This window comes from Talpa occidentalis, unplaced genomic scaffold (genome assembly GCF_014898055.3).
Source record: "Talpa occidentalis isolate TD23 unplaced genomic scaffold, MPIMG_talOcc4v2.1, whole genome shotgun sequence".
NCBI lineage: Eukaryota > Metazoa > Chordata > Mammalia > Eulipotyphla > Talpidae > Talpa > Talpa occidentalis.
This window is the reverse complement of record NW_026555331.1, coordinates 26,026,199-26,051,329: the sequence shown is the minus strand read 5'-3', so window position 1 is coordinate 26,051,329 and position 25,131 is coordinate 26,026,199. Positions and strand designations below refer to the sequence as shown.

At 38.6% G+C, this 25,131-nt stretch overlaps 1 long non-coding RNA gene across 3 annotated transcripts in view; it reads right to left on the bottom strand.

The window, feature by feature from the left end:
* Positions 1–2,838: 2,838 nt before the first annotated feature.
* LOC119232797 (uncharacterized) overlaps positions 2,839–25,131 on the bottom strand; it is a 180,619-nt gene continuing 158,326 nt past the window's right edge. For all 3 annotated transcript variants that reach the window (XR_008550584.1, XR_005122230.2, XR_005122385.2), the window contains 2 exons: positions 5,593–5,667; positions 2,839–3,020 (listed from right to left, as the gene is read on the bottom strand). This is a non-coding gene — a long non-coding RNA (uncharacterized LOC119232797). The remainder of the gene's footprint in view (positions 3,021–5,592; positions 5,668–25,131) is intronic.

Below are 25,131 nucleotides of genomic sequence, written 5' to 3'. Positions count from 1 at the left end.
TCTATATACAGGAAAATCTTTTTACTTTTTTCATACAGACCAACTTGGTCATTTGTATACTCCTGTTTGTCCATGTAAAATTTTAGAATGGGTGGCGTTTCTTTAAAAATTAGAAGTAGAGGGCCTCCCCTGGTGGCACAGGCGGTTGAGCACTGCGCTGTGAAGCCATCCAGCCATCCGCAGCCTCTGCAGCGCTGGTTCGATCCCGGCTGGCCGGCCAGCGAGGGTCCCACATGGCGCAGCAGACCTCTCCTGTCTCGCCTTTTTCTCCCCTCAGCAGTGCATTTCGTCAGTCTGCCTGTTCTGCTCCCCACTCTGTCTCTGGTGAATCCTCTCGCTCTCCTGCGCATCTGGCCTGTACCCCAGTTCTTGTATAAGTAAATAAATCTTTAAAAAAATTAGAAGTAGATTTATTTTATTCAGTTAGTTTTAGAGATTAAATTGGGAAGAAGTGATACCTTTATATTGAGTGGACCCATCCACAGCACAGCCTATACTGAATTCTGATAATTTCCTACATACTTTAAGCTTAGCATACTTAAAATGGAATTTTATTTATTGTTCATAAAAATAACTTGCAGATAACTTATATTTGTGTTGCTATTGAAAATATACATTATTAAATTATATTTCCTAGTTGGATTTTGTTGCTATAGAGAATGGCATTAGTTTATTAGTATTTTTTTTTTTTGACTCTGGCAGCTTTGCTAAGATCTTATTAATTATTAATTTAGTTGGGGTTTGTAGGTAGATTGTATCTGCAAGCAACAACATTTTACATATTCTTACAAGGCTTATAGCTTTTGTTATTGCTGTGGTTGTTTTGTTGTATTTTATTTATCATGAGTTCTGGTACAATATTAAATGACACTGTTCTTTAAAATGGAGTAACTTAAGTTTTCCTTTAGATACACTATCCATCATGGTTGGGGTTTGTGTATGGCTGAATATGAACTTTAAGAACTTAAGGAAGTTTCTTTTTTTTTCTAGTGATCAGTTTTTTTTAACACATGAATCGAATTTTTTAAAAAATTGTCTCTATTGAGGTGATCATTAGTTCCCCCTTTTCTGTGGTGAGATACACCGTCAATTTTTATATGTAATTCATGAATATAAAATTCGCCACTTTTAAAGTGCACAGTTGGGTGGTTTTGGTCTAAACATAAAGCTGTGACACCATTACCTCTAGATAGTCCTAAAACAGTTTAATCACTCCTCAAAGAAAGCCTGTAACATTAAGTAGCTGCTGCTTCTCATTGCCCCTTGCCACCAACACCTGTCAATCAACAAGCTCCTTTCTGTCTCCATGGATCTGCCAGTTCTGGACATTTTTTGTAAATAGAATCATCCGATCTGTAGCCTTTCATGTCTGTTTCTTTAACTTAGTATACTTTCCTCATTGTTCATCCATGATGTAGCATGTAGCAGTACTTCATTTTATAACTGAATAGTAATCCATTATATATCATATTTTGTTCATCGGTTGAACATTGTGCTGTTTCTACTTTTGGGCTGTAATACTGCTTGCCTTTTCTTTTTTCTTACTTGCTTTGGCTACAGCCTCCAGTAAAATATTTAATAGAAGTGGCAAAGCCAGACATCCTTGTCTTGTTCCTTATTTTAGGAGAAAGTCTTAGGAGGGATGCTTTCAATCTTTTCCCATTATGTTAGCTATGGATATTTTTTAGATTCCCTTTATATGGTTCAGAAAGATCCCATTTGATTTATGGAGTGTTTTTATAATAAAAGGCATTGGATTTTGACAAATGCCTTCTCTGCATCTGTTAAGATAATCTTGTGTTTTTATCCTTAATCTATTAGTATAGTGCACTGCACTGATTGATTTTTATATAGTGAACCTATCTTGTATTCTTGGAATTAATCCCACTTAATCATGGTTTGATATATTTTATGTTGCTTGATTTGATTTGCTAGTACTTCTTGAGGATTTGTGTATCTGTATTCATAAGTATTGATCTGTAGCTTTATTTTCTTTTAATGCTATCTGATTTGGGGATCAAGTTAATAATGGCCTCTTAGAACAGGTGAGAAGTGTTCCTTTTTTTATATTTTTGAAGAATTTGAGAAGATTGGGATTAATTTATCCTAAAACATCTGGTAGCACCCATGAGTAAAGTCATCTAATACTTTCTTTGTAGGAATTAAAAAATGTAATGACTTATTATATTCTTTATAAGTCTATTCAAATATTCTGTTTCTCTATGAGATAGTTTTGGTAGTTTGCATCTTTTTAAGAATTTGTCCATTTCATCTAAGTTTTAAATTTTTTAGCAAAAAGTGCTGTTTATCCCTTTTTTCTGACCTTTGTTAAAAATGAAATCTAACACTTTGTACATTTATAGTATTGATTTCAAACATATCATTTTCAGTGCAGTGATAATTAGCACCTCTGTTAAGTCACAAAAATATTTCTTTTTAGTCAGTGGAATAATTAAGATGTAGTCTTAGATAATATGATATTGTTGTCTATAATGACTTTAAGGTGCATTTATCTCCAGAACTTATTTAGTATTCATTGCAAGTTTGTACCACCAAAAATATCACTTATCCCCCCATTTCCAGGGAACCACCATTTTCCATTTTATTCTGTTAAATTTCTTTTCGATTACACATTTAAGTGATGTAAACAATATTTGTGTTTGTCTGATTTATCTCTGATTTATTTAACATAATAGCCTCAATTCCATCCAAGTTTTTGCAAATGGCAGGATGATGTTCTTTCTCCTGGATGAATAATATTCCATTGTATTGTTACCGTAGTCCATGTGTCCCACTCAAGAATGTAATGAAAACTTGAGACAGAGTGACAGTGGGAGCACTATAGTTTATTGAGAATAAAAGAGCAAGAGACAGAGCTACAGGGAGACTACTTCACAGACAAGTAGCTCCCTGCCTGAGGTTTTGCTGGGGATTATAAGGCTGTAGAATGTTTGCTGGCCTTGCTTCTCTACCTTGTATTTTGGTTGATCGCCTCTCTTCTGCACAGGTGGTTGGTAAACCTGGAATATATAAAAACATGCCCATTAGCCCTCTAGTATCCTAGCAGACATTCTAATAGGAACATTGCAGGCTGTTCTGTGCAAGCATAAGGGGTATTAACAGTTGTGCCAGTCTTAACAGGATGCCTTGTACATTAACCATAGCCATAAATCTGACACCTGAAGGTCTCTTTCTGAGAGTGTCTACCACCGTTCGTGACTTAGTGGCTTCTTATCTTCCCATCTGTCCTTGCAACTGTGTACTAACGCACCTAAATTGGAGGCTTTCTTGACACACACACACACACACACACACATGCATATGTATCTCTTTATCCATTCATCTATTGATGGATCCTTTAGTAGTTCCATCATGTAGGTACTGTGAACACCTCTCTGATACTCTGCTTTCATTTGGTTTGGGTATATACCCAGAAGTAGAATTGCTGAGTCATATAGAGCTAATTTAATTTTTTGAGGAACAGCCATATTGTTTTTCATATGGAACTAATTTTTATTCCCAAAAAAGGTGTGCAGTGTTCCCTTTTCTCTACAACCTTACCAACACTTGTTTTCTGTGCTTTACTTTTGTTGAAAATTAGATGTTTGAGTAATATGTGACAACTTTGAAAATCTAATGCCCCTTCCACCAGAGTTTGTTGGTTTTCTATCTGTTGTTAGTATTGCTGTTTGTTTTGCAATCCTAAATTTATTCCATAAGGTTTGTGTTCTTTGTAGTGTGGAGCCACCGACATCTTGTTTCATTAGTTTAGTGGTCAGCTAATTATCAGGCAGTGTTTTTTCTTACATGTCTATCCCAATGTGTATCTCATTCTTTGTATATGTTGGTGGAAGCTTTCCATGTCATTAAGCCTCTAATTCAATCTGAGGTGAGAGCTTAGGATTTTTTCTCAGGTGTTCCTGAGGATGTGCCTAACCCTGAGCATGAACACAACTCTCAAAAGTGTGGCCTTTTTAAATTCCCTGGAAGATGTTGGATCTTGCCCAAACCTCTATGGTTATGGCTATCTAATTCTTCAACTGTTCCATTAAATTGTTTTGTCAACTCATTTGTCCCATCCATTATTGCCATGTCAGGCAGCTGAAATACTAATCGGTTGCTGCTGAATGTCTCTGACAAGCACTTCAGGGAAAAGGCTATTTGCACTGGGAAAACTGAGTCATGGCAAAGATGAGCAATGTGAGTGAAGGTTTCAAGGGAACTGCCAGGCTAGTCAAATCTGGGGCTTTGGCAAAACTCTAACCCTGTTCTGCCTCATCCAGTGTCACAACACTGATGATTTTTTTGTGATTGTGGGATGATTGATTTTTTTCAAAGCTATTATGGAGCTAGAGAGAGGGATGTGGAAAAAAAAGTCAGGTTTAAATGCTGCAAGGGTCATTGTTCTTAGTTAAATTAAGCCATTTTTCTTGAATAAATGCTCCCCCCACATGCTTTAAGTCTTTGGTTAGTTGCCTGGGTCTATAAAAGGTGATTGGACAATTTTTGTCATTGTTCTTATAACCCTTATGGAAGAAAGGATTAGGTGAACTTTAGTTCAAGTTGCATTGACAACTCCTTCATTGATAGGATTAATCTAAGTGACCATAAATGCACACAAAATATGAATATATCCTCTACATTAATAGTTTCTATAGACACATACACACAGACTGTTGGACTTCTTAAGCTAAAATTTGAGGTTTTTTTGCATTCAGATAATTAAGTGAAGTATATGCTTTTTTTTTCTGTGTTGTGTCCGGATTTAAAATACTAATTACACTGATCATGAGTGATAATTTCACCAGTTATCACATGGAATGATAATGAATGTTCACAGATTAGTCACAATAGGGCTTCAAGGCCAAGGGGACAGAATTCACCTGTGAAGCCTAGGACTAATATTTGGCAAAGTGGATGGAGGGGAGTTGACTATAATTTACGTTTCTTTCATATTTTATATTCTATTCAATATTTCTATTCACTGTTGACATTTATACTTTATAGGAATAAATATATTTCATCTAGGTATTGAAACATATTTAATACAAAATTATACTATACAATTGGTTTTGCCTTTGTCTCAGTGATGAATTTACAGCATTTTTACCTAGTTCAGGATCTAAACCAGATGATCCATTACACTTAGTTTGTATGTTCTTTAACTACCTTCAATCTGGAATGTTTCCTTAGCAATTTCTTTGTCATTCATGACATTGGCATTTTGAAATATTCAAAATATTCGTGACTGTTATTTTGTAGAATGTTCTTCAATTTCATTTTGTTTCTCTGGTTAGATTCAGGTCATGTTTTTGGAAGAAATAACTACTGGTATAGCTTCCCAGGAGTCTTAGCAATTTTCTTTTTAACACAAGTGTTGAGAAATATGTCATTTGGTTTCAAAATTACAAGATTCTAATGCAATCATTTTCTTATTTCTGATTTATTACATAATCAGGGGACACAGTAACCATATTGATTCTCTCAAATTTGTGGGGTTTTTTGCATTTTTTGTAAACATTTCAGTTGTACTTAAAGAATATATGTTACAAGGAAACATGTTATAGGGAAAGGCAATGTGATCAATCCTACCACTTGCTTGACTCCTGTTCATTCACAACGGTCTTCCTCTATGGCTTTTTATCTTGGATTGGTGGTAGACAAAATCTGGATAGGAAAAAGAGAGCTTTTATTTGCCTGCTATCACATACAACTATAGTGACACTCAATGGATATTTAAAGTTGGATGTTTCTCTTAAGAGTAATTCAAAGGGTTCCTCAAAGATTATTTAGCTGGAAGCAGTTGGTTATAGCTCCCTGCTGCTGGCGGTGTCTCCTTGGCTGGTTGCTGCTTGTTTCCTCTACATTATTTACATCTAGTGACAATTGGACTTTTCTTTCTACTAATAGTATTGCTATTCGAGTTCTAGAAGACAAGTGTCACGCTTTCCAGTGATTTCTTAAACCTTCTCATTAGGCATAATGGAAGCACCTCATAGGCTTAGGGGAGAGAAAATGATACACTAGTCTAAAAAGTTTTACTACAGAAATTTTCTCTCATCAACTCCTTAACCTATATATAGTTGTCCTTGATGTGGTTATTGGGCTAAATATCGCCAGATATTTCGGCCTAAATATTTTGAAAGCAATGGCTATCACTTTGCAATAGGTATTATCATTTTGTTCTTTGCATCAGAGACTGCCAAAGCAGAAAGAGGCCCATTATTATAAGTTAAATATGATGCTTAATTGCATTCTCTAACAATAATGTAATGAAATTAGAAGTTGAGAAGAAAATGATGTCAATCAAAGTTTCATATGTCAAAAAAACTTTGTTTAGGGGCCTCCCTGGTGGCGCAGCGGTTGAGCGCTGGGTTGCGAAGCTGCCTGCGGCCTCTGCGGCGCGGGTTCGATCCCCGGCTGCTCCCAGGCCACCAGAGGAGGGTCCCACATGGCGCGCAGACCTCTCCTGCCGCCCGCTGCTCCCCTCAGCAGTGTACTTTGGTCCTTCTGCCTGCTCTGCTCCCTGCTCTGGTGAATTCTCTCACCCTCCCGCGCTTCTGACTGTACCCAGTGCATGTATAAACAAACAAACAAACAAACAAATAAATAAATAAAACATGCCTCTATAAAAACAAAACAAAACAAAAAAAACTTTCTGTTTAGCTATAATTAAGATAGTATTGGAATAGGACATAGGTTAAAAAAAAAGCAAATGCAATAGCTATCCTGGTAACCAGATCAAGCATATATGAAAGTGGTATTATAAATAAGTGAACAAGGGATTGAGAATTATGATTCATGGAAACTGATTATTAAAATGGAAAAAAATAATTCCTGTCTCATTTCAAGGTTTGAAAAACTCAAACCTTGGTAGATAAAGATAAATTATGAAGAATATTACTTTAAATTATTAGAAGTTATAGAGAATATTTGTGACTTCAGAGTAGAAAACTTATTTAGAATAAATTATTGTTGGGTATTTAAAAATAATTATGCAAACAAATTCACAATCTCAAAATTGGAGGTGAATGAGTTAAAAAGTAGGCAATGCAGATTAAAAGATAATTTTCTGAAGCATGAACCCAACTTAACAAGATAGATGTTCACTACTGCAAGGAAATATTAAAATAAAAAATACCCTGTTTCATATCCATCTGATTGGCAAATAGCTAAAAATTCAGATAGTACCAAATATATTAGTTTGCTACAGCTGCTGTAATGAAGTACCACAAAATGGGTGGTTTGAATAACAAACTATTATTTCACTATTTTAGAGGCTAGAATCTGAGATCAAATTCTTAGCAGGATTCGTTCCTTCTGGGAGTTGTAAGGTAGAATCTGGTCTGTGCTCTTAAAGCTTCCGCTGCTTTGCTGGGAGTTTAGGTGTTCCCTGGCTTCTGCTTCACCACCCCAATCTCTGCCATTATCTTCATGGGGTGATCGCCCTGTCTGCATGTCTTAGTATCCAAATTCCCCTTTTTGGTAAGGACAGCAGACATTGGATTAGGGGTTCATCCTGACTCCAGTATGACTTTATCTTAATTTTTTTTCTGTAATGATCTTATCTCCACATAAGGTCATATTCAAAGTATTGGGAGTAAGTACTTGAACATCAATCTGTAAATCAAAGTATTGTCAAGGATGAAGAGTGATACAAACTCTCAGACATAGTGGTGGGAATATAAATTAGTATAATTTGCTTTGATATTTAATAATATTAGATATTTAATATCATGCTGTGCATCATCACCTTTAAAAGATATTTCTAGATGCCTGAGAGATAGTTATACATGGATGTAAAATTATGTATTTAAGAATGCTTTCACTAATGCTGTTTGAAATGGAAAAGCTACATGAAAAAATCAAGTTATAGAGTGATTCATATATTACTAGACATAGTCCAAGTTTATATGCTACATGTTATCTTTTGTTATCTGTGTAGATTGTAGATTAGGTACATGAATTGAACTGAAAATGGTATGTGGCACCCTACAGGACAGGCTTTTAATGGGGAGAGAAGAAAAGGGGTGGGATTTCAGAGCCATCAATTGCTGTTGCAACTATTATATTTGATGTTTGGTTTTCAAAAAAAGAAAATATGGTCTAATGTTAATATTTATGAAATCTGGCTTGGACCCTTAAGTTCTGATTATGTTAGCTTCTCTAATTTTCCCTCTTTTTGAAATATTTTATAAGGAAAATATTTTTTTTTAATCTCAGCAGGGTAGAACAATGTGCTGACAATAACAAGATAAAATTTAGAAGGGATGAATATAAAAAAGCCCTAACCTTGGATCAAATAGAAACCTCACCAATTGAATGCATACACAGTAGGGGACATGTGGGTTAAAAGAAGAATTTGCTTAAATATCTATGATTTGATTTAACTACAATTTCATGTGTCAAGACAATTAAGTCCTGCCAACAAATCTAATTTGTACTGAAGCTATACAGTGTAAGTGTCTAAGACAGTAAAGTGATAGTACTAGTTGACTTGGCTTCAGGCAAAAACTATGTTGCTCAATTTTATAGAAACTGGGAAGTTTAGAGGATAATGGCTCCAATGCATGTGAGTTACATCATGTGCAGCACTAACGGATGCTTGGTTTAGAGAAAAAGTTCAGCATGGGCCTGGTAACCATCACTGCCTGTTACTGTTCTGTAGAAATAGAATTTGGCTTGTTGGCTGTAGCCTGAAGATGAAACAAGAGCCAAGGGAGAGAAAGTGCAAGGATATGTTTACAAACATTATGCTTCACCTCAAGTTAATGAAGAACTTTCTAATAGCACTGACCAAATATGACGTGGTCTTCCTCAGAAGGCAGTGCGTTGTTTATACCGAAGTTGCCTGAGCAATGACCCTGATTATTTCGTTGTGAATTGTTGATTGCTGGCTAGATTTACAATAGTGATTCCAGAATTTTGAGTTTCATAGACTAATAATAAAACTTCAGATGAATAATTGGAGAACCAAAAAGTTTAACCTATTTTTCTAAGGAAAATTGTTACAAACATATGGAAGTCTTACACAGATACTATTCCCATTACTATAAATGGCTAATGAAGTACATCATCCCAGCAAGTATTTTTTCTACTTAAGAATATTAGACACTTTGCGTTGATATTTATGAATAATATATACTGAAATGTTTTAAGAAGGGAAATTGTTAGTATTTGTGTTTTGTTTAATCAAGAAAACAATTAGGTACCATATATCAACTGAGGCATTCATGAATATAATTGCATGGCATGGGGTAGAATTCAAATGTCCAAACCTTTCTTGAAATTGTTTTTGTTCATATTCGTCATCAAACATACTGCTTGGCCTAAGGGTGGAAGCAAATTCCAAATGTCCTTTTGCTTAATTTATAATGTTCCAGGTAGGCTGGGAAAAGTCAAACAACAGCTAATTAAACTCCAGCCTTTTTTAAATTTCATTTTAGGTCGTTGCAGGTCAGGATCTGACAGCCAGGTCTGCTTATAAGGGAGGCACAGGACTCTTAAATGATTGCTTACAAGGAGGGCTTTGCAGCTCACAGATAGGAAGAGAACCTCATCACACAGCCAAGGGACTGTGATGCCAAAGAGCTGCTTACAATGAGGGTGTTGAGGTCAGAATTCATGAATACGTAGAGTGTGGTTCCTCACAGACTGGGCTGAGCCCAGGGGACCTTAACCTAGAGTAGTGTTTCTAAACTCTGCACTTGATATTTTGGGCTGTGTGCTTTCCTGGCAGGCGCCATCCTCTGCTGTCCTGTATATTGCAGAATGCTTTGTAGCATCCCTGCGCTCTCCCCTTAAATGCTATGAGCAGCTCCCCCCACTCCAATTATGACCATCAAAATTATCTCTGTAGAAGCCTAATGTTCCTTAGGGCCAAGTTGCTCCCAGTTGACACTAGTTGGAAGTGTCATTAAGCTCTTCCCAGCCTGGAGGCCTATGGATGTATCTTCTTGAACTACACCAAAGTATAGAAAAGATTTCTAATGGCAAACCTAGAATCACTCATTTTTATCATCTTTAAGTACAAATGAGGATCAGGAAGGGGATATGGGTGGACATTTTTACAGTCTCCCTTCTGTTTAGCCAGAGATCTTTATTTTTGACATGGATAAAAATGACTGGGAACAAGTTTCAGCTGCACTTGAGTGTGGGGAAGTTGGTGAGCCTTTAAATACCATAGTTGCCTTCTTTGCATTAATCAGCCTTGATGAAGGTGGTGACCCTTTTATCATGCTATTTTTTTTTTCTTTTAAAAATTACCTCTTAACTATTTGGAAAACATTTTTAAAGCTTTGTGGTCTATTACATTTCCATCATCCTCCAAAATCCATCAAAAAAGTTAACTTTATTATTTGGGGAAAATCCCTACTTATGTAGACAACTTTCTCTCAAATACATACATATGGCTTCTTTTATTCTAGGTTTGGCTTTTTGCCTGGATCAAAAGTAAGAACTGATCTTTATTTGCCTTTGAGAAAGGGATTTGTGACCTTACTTTTGTTTTCCAGGGCTGCTTTGAAGAACTCTGTAACCAAACACTACCCAGATGTAAACAGTAACTTTTGTTCATCCTAATGGAAAATTATACTTTGTATTGAGGGACTAATGCTATATTTGCAAGGCGCCATAGGGACTTGCGAAAATAGCAAAAGGAATGAAGTACTACTCCAATTAAAAGAGTATTTGCAGGATTTGTTAAATTATGCAGAGTAACACAAAGAATAAAGATCACAGAACAATTTGTGTATTAGAGACTTGGCGTTAGAATAAGTAGATCACAAAAAAATTTATACAGGCTATAAAATCCATCTCAGTTTCTTGATAAGAGTTGTATATGATGTCTGCATCCTATACTTTCTTGTGCTGAGGATCCCATTTCTAGTAGGAGAAAGAAATTCTGGGCACCGATTATGTTGGAAGAATACTCACTGATCTGCTAAGAAGAGGTAACTCAAAGAAAGAAAAGCTTATAGCCCTAATAGTTCTAGAATCTCTTAATTCCCTGGGTTGGAAATGATTAAGTGCTTAGAAGAATGGTGAAGTGAGACAGAGTGAAAGCAGTGTTATTTTACTTAATGCAGTTTATTTTGTGGATGAGGCAAGATTTCTTGGTTTAGACATAGTTAATGACAGAGGTAAAAAACAAAAACAATTGAAAATTGGCCTTGAGTATTTAAAATCTCTCCTGTGGTCTGATTACCCGTTTCATTTAATTTTTGGGCTGCTTGAAGCTAAAGGCATGCCCTTGCAGGAAGGTCAGTGTCACCACCTGAGCTCTACCAGGTGTTCTTACAACCCTTCCCTAGGAAATGAAATGGTCAGGATCTTATCACTTGTTGATCCCCACCCCTTATGTTTTATCAACAATAACTGTCTGAATACATATTCAGATCACTTTGTTGATTTGCTCATGGTTGTAGGAAATTTTCCAAATATGATTTGCACAAATGTCTTTGACCTTATTTCTCTCTTCTCTCCTAGTTCTTTTCAGATGCTGAAAATTTAATGATTATTATCTTTACACTTCTTTTACATCTATTTACTTTAGATGGATGCCCTTGTTCAGGAGTTTGCTATTGGATTCAACGCCTTTTTGTATGGATTAAAAAAGCTGCCTTTTTGCTAAATATGGGGGCTTTTATATTTCTATAAAATATTTTTATAGTAACCATACTGTAACCAGATTCCACTGTATTGTTTTCTGAGGTTCTTCTTACCTAAGGATAGAAATTCTTTGTTCACAAACTAAACATGTACAATGTACACCTTTGAAGCAAAAACTACTTAAGGATAGATTTTTTTTTTTGGATAAACAAACATTGCATCAATGACCATAGTCCTAGGACTGCTTGTATATCTAAGAGTTCCCTGAAAGCATAGCAATAGGAAGAAGAAAGAGACCCCCCCAGAGAGAGGGAAACTGATCCTGATGTCGGCAACAAAGATTTTAGGGGGTGAGAGCATAAATGGTGAAAATACACAATGAAGGCAGTCAGGGATTATTAGTATTGTATAGTTAACAATACTTTTATACAGAAACAGCCCCTTGTACACTAACTGACCCAACCTCACACCATAAGGTTATTGATAGATGAAGAGCAAATTGTCAGCTTGTTGGACTTTTTATATTATATATATTATATATACTATATATTATATATTAAATATATATAATATATAGTATATATATATAATATTATATATATATAGTTTAAGAGCAGCTCATGCATGTGAGAAAAGGTCCCTCAAAGACAGGAGTGACAAAGGTCTCACACCAAGAATTACGTCATGTTGCTTGTTAGCTGTTCTAGGCTCCTGTATAGTCTCTTTATACATTTCTGCAGCACCTGGTGCCAATTTTGTTTGCCACTATCTTTGTAGCCCTGAATGGCTCTTAGCACATAGTAAGTAGGCCTACAGTAAGTATTGCTGAAGGAGACTAATATTTGTAAATCTTACGTGCCTCATTTAAGATTATGTTGTTCAAGCTTCCCAAGACTCAAGTCAAAAATTATAGTTCAGATCTATTCAACTGTGCATTCATGCTTTTCTTTTTATGTTCATTCAAACATTTCTTGCATCCTTAACATTTTTAGCAAAGCAAATGATGGGGCAGAAAGAATACGAAAATGCTTTGATCAAATTATTGTGTAATATTCAATACATATGAAATAATGACTTTTTGGATATCTCAGATTCCATTCCTCTACCTTCCAGAAGCAACCAACTCCCTTTCCTTCTAAACTAAAGTTTCCACATATGTAGAAATCCCTGTGTAACACAGGCTATTCTAAAAATCACGTTTGTTAATTATATATGTATATATATATCATGTAACTATATAGTATACAGTTTTCTTTTACTTGTTTTCACCTAGTATTAGGTTTCTATGACTCACCTGTCTTATTATCATAGCTATAGTTCATTCATTTCCATGTTCTATCATCAATTTATCCATTTTTCAGTCAGTATACTTGTTACTTGATTTGTTATTCTATTTCAATTATTAAACAGATCTGTTAGTACTCTTATGCAAGTTTCTCTAGGTTTTGATTCTAGGAGGAAAATACCTAGGTTACAATGAATTCATCTTTGGATTTACAAAATAATTATTTTCCAAATTACATGTTCCAAATTATACTCCCCCAAGGAATGTACTGTGTATAAGGAATGTACACAGTTTCCACAACACTCATTGTGATCTTAATTTGTTATTTTCTGATTACTAATGAGGTTGAATCATTAGTAATTAGTAATTAGAGGTCTGCTGCGCCATGTGAGTTACTCCCTGGCCGGCCAGGGATTGAACTCGTGCTGCAGAGTTTGCAGATTGCTCCATAGTGCGGTGCACAACCCCTTGCGCCACCAGTGAGGCCCTACTTTTTTTTTTTTTTTAAGATTTATTTATTTATTTATACAAGCACTGGGTACAGTCAGAAGTTCAGAAGGGTGAGAGAATTCACCAGAGCCAGAGCGGGGAACAGAACAGGCAGACTGACGAAATACATTGCTGAGGGGAGCAGTGGGCGGCAGGAGAGGTCTGCACACCATGTGGGACCCTCGCCGGCGGCCGGGGATCAAACCAGCAGCCCAGCACTCAACCACTGTGCTACCAGGAGAGGCCCCCTACTCTGAATTCAGTCCATTTATATTTAGGCTGTATCGCTACTGCCATGCTATCTTGTTTTCTGGTTCCATCTTCTTACTGCCTCACTCAGTGTCTGAACTTTTTTTCTGTTAGATAAAAGAGCTCCTTTCAACATTTCTTATAAAGGAAGTCTAGTGGTGGCAACACCTGCAAACCCTTTTTGAAGTGGGCAAACCCACTGTCTGTGAGTCCTTGCCAATGTGCTTAAGAATCTAGGGTGCATAGGAACGTGTTTCCATAGAAAAAGGAGGAGCTGAGAGCCAGAAAGCTTATAGGCCAGCATGTAACTGGATGCCCTCTGTCCTACCCACAGATGGTGTGAGCTGAGCAGACACCAGGGTGCATTCCAAAATCAGCCAGAAGAAAGGGAAATGTTCATGTTCAGTCTTAAATCTAACACTGCTGCTTAGATTCACCCCTAGTTCCCAGCAGTACACCGCTCAGGAAGTTAGGTTCATTGAATATTGGGAGTTGTAATACTCAGAGCCTGAGATCTTGGAGTGGAGATGAAGGTGCAGTCCAGAAAGCTCTACCTTGGAGATCAAGTCAAGCAAACTCCTTGACCTGGAGTTTGCTCCTTTTTACTATATCTGTTTGGAAGATTCTGTCCATTGCTAAGATGTGGAAGATTATGCCTTTGAGTTTCGATTCTGAAGTTGTTCCTTCCTTGTTCCCTGCTAATGTGAGGTTGCAAGGATTCTGGTGTGTTTTTCTGTTGGCTTATTATATATTGGGATCAGCAACTTAGATCTGAACTGGTTTTCTTTTAATTTTCCAGCAGGTGGTGCTATGGCTTTATCATTTTTTTTGTTTGTTTTTAATGTCTGCCTCACCTTAGGTGTCTTATTCCTGGATAATTATAAATAGTTCCTTTTGGAAGCAAAGCACAGGATGTGAAAAATAATTTCTACAGCAACACAATTCTAGGTTAATTGTTTTCAGCATTTTGAATAAATTGCTCAAATGACTTCCATTGAAGCTACTGAGAAGTTTATTCAGACTAAATCTTCATAATATAAGAGAAACAGCAACTTTCAAGCCAGTGGGTGGTGCCCATAGGTATAGCTTTCCAGATTCCACCCCTTGAATGGGGATCGATAAGGAAAAGGGTCAGAGCTGGGGCTTTGGGTAATTAAGTTGCTGGGGTTTTTGCGGTTAAAATGACACTTTGGCAGTTGAATGGCTGTGGCTTTTGCAGTTAAACCGCTGGCAAAGAGGTTTGTCTGTGAAGCTGCCAGCTTGCCACATGTAGCTTCAGCTTAAACCTTGGTCTCTGCTCAGTGGATGCTATGTGGAGTGGGGCAGATGGCACAGAGTCATGTGCCAGCCTTTAATTTCGCTCTCTCTTTGCCTCTTAGCTCTCCCTTTTTTCACTCCCTGTGTTAATAAGTCCTGGTGCTGTTTTTCCCTTGTGTCTGCATTTGGGTCATGTCCTGTGGATTCAAGCATGTGAGTAAAGGCCTTCCCCTGGTCTACTGTTTTAGTTTGGTGTCCAATGTGGGTCCAAATACACTATTTTTTTTTTTTTTTTTTAAGATTTACCTATCCATGCATTCAAGAGCTGGGGTGCAGGCCAGAGGTGCTGGAGGGGTGGAGGGGTGTATGAACGTTCACCAGAGACAGAACAGGCAGATATACTGAAACACACTGCTGAGGGGAACAGCGGGCAAGTCAGGAGACTTGCCATGTTGGTCACCTCCCTGCCAGCCAGGGAATCGAACTTGTGCTGCAGTGGCTGGCAAGAGCTTGATAACACTTTGACTTTAATACTTGTGCCACCGGAGAGGCCCCAAACACACTATCGGTCAGCCCACGGAACTCCTTGCCACCATGAATACATATGCTAGACACATAGCAGGAATTTTCTGTGTCTAATTTTATTTGGTTTTACTTTAGTAGAGTTCTCGGTGCTTATATATGTGTTCTCCTTTGATTTTTGATATGGGTGTTCTGATGAAGTCTGAGGTGTGACAGCTGATTTTGGTTTTATGGAAAGTTCTCTGGGCATTGCATGTGCTTCATTTTCGGCCTCTAGCTTAGGACTTGTGTTTCTGGGAATCTTTTTGGTGAACTTTCAAAAACTTTGGTTTGAAAGGGCATGACCCTTTTTGTCTGACTGGGAGTCTGCTTGGATGAATTTTGGCTGGCTAGAATAAATTTAGTTGTAAGTCAATGTCTAGGAAGTATATTTTTTAAAAAAGTATTATAACGCTGCTTGGTCTATGTATACACTAGTGGAAAGTGGCCTATTAACAGATTTTTGAACTATCAGATTTTGCAATTGGAGTAATTTTGTAAAAGATTAGGCAAATTAGATGAATTCTCATACATGCAAACTTTTTATGTCCCTCCATAAATTACATTTGGAAAAGTCATAGAGATGTCTATTTGAGGGCACCAAGAGGGACGCATCCTTCCCCTGATAACTCTAAAAGGGAAGACAGAAAAGGAGACCTTCCTTCCTTGCTCTTTCTTTCTCTTTCGCTCTTTCTCTCTCGCTCTTTCTCGTTCTCTCTTGTACTTTCTTTCTCTCTCACCCATCAGCAGAGATTGCCAAGAGGCGAAGACCCCTCCTGGCGAGGCTGCAGAGGCTTTGCTGAGCCCCTGCACTGGGATAGCCCTAGACTGGCTTCTCCTTATCATAACAGGACAGCAAAGTTGCTGCCGTGGGTGGGGCAGTTCCCTGTTTCCAATACACCATTTAGTGTATTGAATGCTCAGGGGCAACCTACCCAATACAATTAGTTCTATGCTCCCTTTCCAACTGTGGCCCTCCTGAATTACAGACATTCTGTCCCTCTTTACTGGCAAAATCCTAAAAGGATGGTTAATTTGTTTACCTCTGTTTCTATCAGCCTACCTGGGAAGACATACAATTCATGTCACAAGCATGATTAGTGTTAGATAAATGGAGAAGGTTTTAAAGAAGGTGAGTGCAGAGGCTCATTGCCTCTGTCAGGAGTCTCCAGAAATCCTAGAAATGGAAGAAGCTATCCCAGGGGCAACCGTTACTGGGACCCCAATAATGGGGGCATGGGAAGGATGAAACAGTATAAAAGGTGCTTATTAATAGGGCTGAGGTAGGAAATATCTAAACCAAAGAGTTTGGGTAAGGTACTAGAAATTCAGCAAAAGACTAACAAGGACCTGAGTTTCTTGAAATGGTTATTTGAATGTGTAGTATTTACTCAGATCAGAATGCTGATGTTCCGTAAAATGTTCACATGATCAACATGACAGTCACTGGACAGAATACTCTGGATATAAGGAGGAAGTTAACCGAGGTAGAAGGTGCTGTAGAGAAGAGTCCTTTCCCAATTGATGGATGTAGCCTTTAGTGTTTGCAATGCCAGAGAGGCCCAGGCCAGCAGCCGTATTTGAAGAGAGAATACAGGACAGGGTTCAGGACAGAGATGGGACATAGAAGAAAAACTTTAAGAATCAGTGTGCTTATTGCAAGAAAAGAGACATTGGAACGGCAAGTGTCCCACGTTAGAAGCAAGAATGGGGTGAAGGACTAAGAAAGTGGCAGGAGACAGTACAGAATGATTCAGACAAGGGCCGGAGAAGAAATTATAGGCAAAGTAAAAGAAATGAAGCCAGGAGGGTGAAAAGAAGACAACTGATAGTCCAGGATGGAGTTTAGGTGAGGAATAGGGCTCCACTGATCTGAGAAAGCCTATTTAGATAACTCCCTTTGAGTCCCCAGGTAACTTTCGCTGTGGAGAATCATTTGATTTCTAAATTAGCCCCCACCAGCAAGAGGACTGTACCAGTATAGGGACCACAAAGAAAGCCTTCCTACCACCTCTGGAATGCCAGTTTTGTTACATGAGGCTCCATCATAGCTTTTTCTACCTGAAAGAGTGACCATTTTCCCTCACTGGCACTGACCTCTTAAGTAAACAACACAGAGATAAGATTTTCTCACCCTAAGATCTGAGGCTGCACCTACAAGTATCCCCAGAATCTGCCTTATGACTCCAGATGGCACTCGCATAGGATGCCCCACTGAAAGATGATGTAGTAACCCCAGAAATCTCTCAAGAGTTTAGCAAAGCCCATTGGGCTAATGGAACTCCAGGACATGCCAAAAATGCAGATGGTGGAGGAAAAAAAGTAGAAGGAGCAGACTCTTAAGGGGAAAGCAATATAATCTAAAAGAAGAGCTGTGGGGAATTCAGCCTGGATTGGAGAAATTTCTGTAATCCTGCTGCCCCTACAACACAGCTTTTTCCAGTAAAGGAATGTCACACAAATGAGTAACCATTTTGTCAGGATTTGAGGACAATTAATGAGATTGCCTAGGCACACATCCAACCCTTGAAATTCTTATATTCTGCTCACTGCCATTCTTGGGGGTTTCGGCTGGATCTCAGTACCACACTTGAAGGATGCCTTTTTCTGCATTCCAGCAAAGCCTGAGATCAGCTATATTTTGCTTTTGAATGGCAGGACTGTGAGTCCAAAGCTCTCTGTAATATTACTAGACTGTGCTTCCACAAGCGTTTAAGAATTCCCCAGCTATTTGGGGGGAGGTACCAGCCAGCGATCTCTAAAAGATTTACTGGCACTATTCTGGGTTAAATTCACTGTTCCTTTTCTTTATTTCCCAATTTCTCCTTATCTTTCTTCTCCTCAGTGTATGCTTTTAAAAATGTATGTTGTGATGACCCAAGATTCAGTTGTATTGTCACAGGAAGACCATTGGTGCATTTATCCCAGGGCCTGCTGAAGTCAGATGTGATTGTGTGATTTTGATTTCATATCACATAGGGTTCTACTAGAGTCTACAACATTTCTAGATTACGAAGTGCATGTTTTAGAGCCCCAAGCACTGCTACTGCTCATTTTATTTACTGCATATGTCAGATACTTTTGAACTTCCTAAATATTCAATCATGTTATCGATCAGATAATTAAAACTATTTTTTTTAAATGTAGACAACAAAATACTAAATTGCTTCTGAAAAGGAGACCGAGTCGACATTTATAGTTTTTCCTCTCGAAAATAGTTTCCAAGAAGGTTGTGGCTATATTTTATTTCTCCCAAACTTATCCCCCGGTCCATATTGTGGACTGTAAAGAAAGCCAGCATGTGGGAAAAGTACTGCATATGGAGTCAGAAAAATGAGTATAATCTTAGTTCAGATAAGTATGATTTTGTAACAGGGTGGTCCCCAGGAAAAGGGGGAGGTTCCAGGTTCCCTGACTCACCCAAGGGAGGGTGGAGCTGAGCAGGGAGAGAAGAAGCTGCAGAGGAGACTGAGGAAGGCAGGAAGCAGGATGGAGCCAGAAGGAGACCTGGAGGAGGCGCATGGAGCCTAGAGACACGTGAAGAAACTGCTCTTGTCTTTTGGTCGGGGACTGGGTGACACAGATGTGGGTGAGACCCGTGGGGAGGTGACAATGGCAGCTTTTATCTTGATGTTGATTTTGCTCTTTTCCTTCCGGGCTTGTCTGGTTGTTTCTGACCCTTTTCTGTGGGTCCCCACTGGAAGATGCTTTGGACTTGTGGCAGGCTTTGGGGCCTTCCTCTGGGCCAATCCCATTTGGATGGACTTTTTTACCCACGAGGGGACGGGTAACTTTGGGTGCTTGATTTAGAAACTAGATTCTTTGCCTTTCCTGTATTGTTTCTAAATTGTATTAAAGTTCCTTCCCATTAAAGTCTCATATTTTTTGTGTTGATGTGGCTGATGGCAGAACCCATTTAGAATAGGCAAGTTTGCGGGGTTTGGGTTGCCCCTCTCTCTGCCCTGTAACAATTTCTTCCACATTGTAATTAAGTTCTATGCCCTATATTTCCTCATTTGTATAATGCAGATAATTTCTATTTTACATTTGGTATGAAAATTAAATCAATTAAACTTAATAGTACATGTGGAATTCGCCTTCATGGTGTACAGTAAAGGGGAGAATGTGCCACCCCAAATTATGCCTCTTTAAAATAAAGGTTATCATGATCTGGTTATTTTTTAGAAATAGCAGACAACAGCAGCTCTGAAAAACAGGTCAAACTTCCTGTTCTGTAACAGACATTCACATTTATAAGGGAGAGGTTTATCAAGGGCAAAGACAATAGCTTAAATCAGCATAACGACCTTACCCTGGCTTACTGTGCTTTACCTGATAACTTCTTCCTCCCATCTTCTTTTGCCTTTAAACTGCAAATGATATTTGAGGTAATCAATCAGCCCATTTCAGGGGGTTTTCTTAGGTATGCATAATGGAGGTATACATATCATTAACCTTATTTTCCCCCATTAATCTTTTTTAAAAAAGATTATGCATACAAGAGCTGGGGTACAGGAACGCTGCAGCGCCCTGAGGTTCTGCCGCTCATGGACTCGGAGGCCTTTCCTGCCCCTGCTGGAAGTGTCACACGCTGTCACACGCGGCGACTCTCTGGTGTCTCCAGGCAGCGTGTGGCGGGCTCAGGCCAGGAGACTCCAGGACCCCGGGCAGCTGCCTCCGTCCTCTGTGCTGGACCCCATCGCCCCTCCCAGCGCTGCTTCCAGAGCCCTCGCGTCTGTGAGAGCAGCGACCATGGATGAATCTCTGGTCACAACCTCAGGAGATTTTTTTAAGTGTGATCTGAAACCACTGCCATCCATGGAGGGCCTGGAAAGATCTTAGAATATTGTCATATGTCCTTGGGCAGCTTCTAGGAGCAAGAAGGCAAACAGAATGTATACTGATGGGAGAAGAGACGGTGGTACTAGAAGACACTTACGAGTTAAGAAATATCTGGAGGATATGGAGAGATAAATCACTGCACCTTCCAAGATGATTCTGAACAACCACTCAAACTATTCTTTAATGCCCAGAAATGTATGGCTTCTTCTACTTAATCCATTTCTTCTATACAACGTGAAGAAAACAAGTGCAAAGGATAGACTAAGGTCATGGACTACAGGTGCTTTGCTGGTTTCTAGATTCCTGCTATGAGTGAGACCATCCAGTGATTTTCGTCTTCTTTCTGGCTTATTTTGCTGAGCATGATCCCTTCCAGTGCCATCCATGTTGCTGCAAACTGCATGTGTTTATCTTTTTTGATTGCTGAGTAATATTCCATGGTGTATATGCACCACATCTTCTTGATCCAGTCATCTATTTTGGGGCATTTGGGTTGTTTCCCCATCTTAGCTATTGTAAATAGTGCTGCTATAAACATAGGGGTGCAGGTGCCCTTTTGAATTGATGTTTCTGTGTCCTTAGGGTTAATACCTAGGAGTGGAATTGCTGGATCATATGGAAGCTCTATGTTTAGTAGGTCCAGAAATCTCCACACAGCTCTCCATAGTGGCTGGACCAGTTTGCACTCCCACCAGCAGTGCAGGAGAGTTCCTTTTTCTCCACACCCTCGCCAACATTTGTTGTTGCTAGTTTTTTAACATGTGCCATTCTCACTGGTGTGAGATGGTATCTCATGGTAGTTTTGATTTGCAGTTCCCTGATGACAAGTGATGTTGAACATTTTTTCATATGCCTGTTGGCCATTTGCATTTCCTCTTTGGAGAAGTTTCTTTTTAGCTCTTCTGCCCATTTTGTGACTGGATTATTTACTTTGTTTTTTTGAGTCTCTTCAGCTCGCTAAGAGCATTCATTATTCTATGAGGACATCAGAAGTCTGCATACTTAAATCTCTAGAAACTTCTAAATATTGATTTTACACATGATCACCAAAGAAATCTTTCAGGATCAGTACAATCCTGATTACTTTTTGAACTGTGTAGGTTTTTCTTCTGATTCATCAATGAAAAATACTTGTTTTAGAATTGAAAAATCCCCATACTTTGCCCCCTCTTGTCACCGATGAAGACATGGAGGTGCCGCTGAAAGCCATCTTCCCTCAGCGCCCATGGGCCCTGGGAAGAGACAGTGATGATCACTGAGGGAAGGGCAGGGCAGCCGTAGTCTCTTCTGACTTGCTGGAGAAGCAGCTGTCAGTAGTTCTCCTGAAGCCTCCTAATAAAGGTTAAAGGCTCCATTTAACTAAGCCCTTTGCGGGGCCTCCAGGATGGCCTAGGGGTTAGTCTCAGCGCCATCACCTCTGCGGCCTGAGTTCAAGCCCCGGCCAGGGAGCTACCCGCAAGGAGCGTGGGAGTTTGCCCCCGTAAGGGAGCAGGGAGCATGGAGCTAGAGCGCATGTGGTGCAGCAGCAGGTCTCTTCTCTCTGTGCCTGCTGCTCCACTATGCTCTGTGCTTCAGATCCCGCCTCCCGCCCCCCTCCTCCCGCCCCCCTCCTCCCCGCCCCCTCCTCCCTGCCCCCCTACAAGTCTTCCTAATAAAATCTGACACCTAGATACTCCCGAGTGCCTAAACCAAATCAATGAGAGTATTAGTCGTGATCAAGAACTACCATGCCACTAAACACCCCTCCATGTGTGAAGTATCTATTACCCCATAGTACCTTGATTTATAATATACATCAAATGCCAAAATTAAAAACTCAACTACACACTGCGGATCACCTCATAGTGCGGTGCTTAACCTCTATGCACCACCAGGGAGGCCCCCCATTAATCTTTATTACAGGATGGAGTTCTTAGCTAAAAATTCTAGGAGGGTAAAGGGAAAAATTCTTCTCTATACTTTGGCAACCACAGTGGGACTTGCTGAGATGCCACACTTACTCTAAAGTTTGAAGATAGGATCTTGGATCACTGGCAGAAACTGGATGCGGTTAAGAGCACAGCATAGTGAACACAGGATAGCTCTTTGAGAGAGGAATATAAATATGTCCCTTTATTCCCCTGAATTTAGATTTAGGATGAAATGTTTGTGTGGACTAGTTTATTGAGTATTCATAACAATTCTGTAAAGACGTGTAAAGAGTATTGATCGCTTTCCTCCCAGAAATGATCATTTTTTACTTTTGTCTGTTTTTTATCATAAAGAAGAACCATTAAGTCAGAGGAAGTTTTCCTTTTTACCTATTCTTGGTTTTGAGGGCTTAGCTTTGTAACTGATGAGGATATTGTTTCTGGTCTCTGCCAGCCTTAAGAGGGAAGTGATGGCTTGCATTTGAGAGGGGTTTGAAACAATTGAGGGATCTGAGATGTGACAAAGCTATCTTGTCTTTGTCTAACAGTGCCAGTGTGTTCCAAAGGGTCCCCCTTCAAAGGGGATGTTTGTGTTCTCAATTTTCATTGTCTCATTAGCGCTTAAAAAGTGTTGTTCCAGTAGATCCTTCCCTGTGTCACAGATCAGATCTGTGACTAGACATTTCAGTTCTAATGGAAGACCAGAAGCACCATTTTTATTGACACCATTCTTACTTCCTTCACTAACAAAAGTCTCTGGCTGTTTCACTCTCTTTTTTTTTTTAATACAAATTGGGAGTGAAATTTTAGAAACAGAGTCTGCATTATCTGTTTGGGTGGCTCTTACATCCAAGGTTAAACCATAAAAAAGCTTACTAGCTTGCATCAGTATTAAGATAAATGTACCATTGAAGACTACTAGCCAATGAGTAGATCTTTTCAATTGGAAAAAAAAAATCCATTTTATAAAATTTTAAAGTTCTCATCCTAAACAACTCTTATTGGTACTTATGAAAAATTAAATTGAAAAGCGCACACAAAGGCTAGAGTATGACTTATAACCTTAGAAACCCTCTTACAGTATTTGTGTGAATACCCAAGGAACTATTTCACACAAAGGATTTATAAAGTCCTGTTTTACCTCCACTTTCAGAAGATCCTATCAAATCTAGAGTGATGTTAAAAAAAAAATCAGCAGAGAGTCACAACTCAGGGACCTTGATTGGATGCCAAGCGATTTTCTTCCAACCCGTTATTATACTATAGTTTTCAGATGAGGCCCATCCCTTCCGCCCTCCTAAGAAAACACCTCACACAGTGATTATCAGGCAAAGCAAAGTAAGCACGTCTATGGTTGTTATGCACACAGGACACAGATGACCAAGATTAATTCCAGAGCCCCTTACAAATGATCAGGAAATGGTTCAGCTGTAGGGCGATATTCTGAGGCTGATAAAAGCAATAGTAGAGGCAGAATTTTTCCACATCAGGCGAATTGGTGTGTGTGAATTTTATACTCAGAAAGAGACATTTATACTGATTTTCCAAAGACATCCTGCATTAAACCCTGAAGTTCCAGAATATAGGGGTTTATTTCCATCTCAGATAATGTGGAAGCACGATGAATATAATGTATTTTATGGGAAGGTCAGCCCAACAGCAGTACAATTCTTTGAGGAATTAGAAACGACTATCTTTACAAAACCAGAAAAACAACTCTAGAAGCAAGTCAAGTCTACCTATTCATCTCACAAAGCTTGTAAATATGGTAAAAAAGCAGGGTATTAGAAACAGAACTGCATTGCACTTAAGAGAAAAGCTATCAATGTCAGTTTTCCTAGACCACTGAAAATAGGCAAATGTACCCTCAAAACTCCATCTTGGGGAAACACCAGTCTTTTATATCCTATCTTCTTTAGGACCTAACAGATTTCTTCAAAATGTAATCTGTAGGCTCAGAATTCATTTAAGAATTCTGGCCACTTGAATGGGGAAACTTACACCATCTGGCAAAAACAATTTGGAACTAATTATTCTATTATATATTGTTGAGTTTCCTAAAGATTTATTTATGCATACAAGAACTGGGGTAGAGTCCAGTGATTTGGGGGGGCAGGTGAGAGGATTCACCAGAGACAGAGTGGGGAACAGAACAGGTGGATGACTAAAATACTCTGCTGAGGGGAGCAGCAGGGTGAGACAAGAGAGGTCTGCTCTGCCATGTGGGTCACCTCCTTTGCCAGGGATCCAACTCATGCTGAACTGGCCGCTGATAGCTTCATAGTGCTGCGTCTTAACCCCTTGTGTCACCAGGGAGGCCCCTATTGAGTTTCTTAATGTACCTGACCTATGGCTATAATTTTATAATGAAAGTTATAAGATTTGGGAAGGGGTGGTTATGTGTGTGTGTATATATGTTGTAGATGTATTTTTCTACCTAGATGGTATTGCCAAAATTTATTATAAAAGGTACTATTTTGGTTGGTTTGAAGGAAAAATAGATTATTCCAAAACTCAGAAATACAGAAACTAACCCTAATGTTTTTCAAGTTCACATGGTCTGGGATAATCTTCAGTAAATAAAAATTTGTTGCATTTTTTGATTTAATAAACATAGCTGTCTTGAGTTATTAGCATTACTATAATGCACATATATACAACTTTTATTCTATGTGGATTTACTAAACTCAAGAAAAAAATGGTGGCTAAATTTTGTGTCTCAATAAATTTTCATGGTAATATAAATATAAGAACAAATGTAAGCGGAATGAAAGCTTATTCAAACTTAGAACAATTTTAAAGTAAGCGTGTTGTTGAAAGTTAAATGATATAAATTCATTGACTATAGCATTTCTAAATATTAAACATTAATGACTAAAAGCTTATTTAATTTCAGCTTCTTATTATAGGACACTAAAGATAATTGAA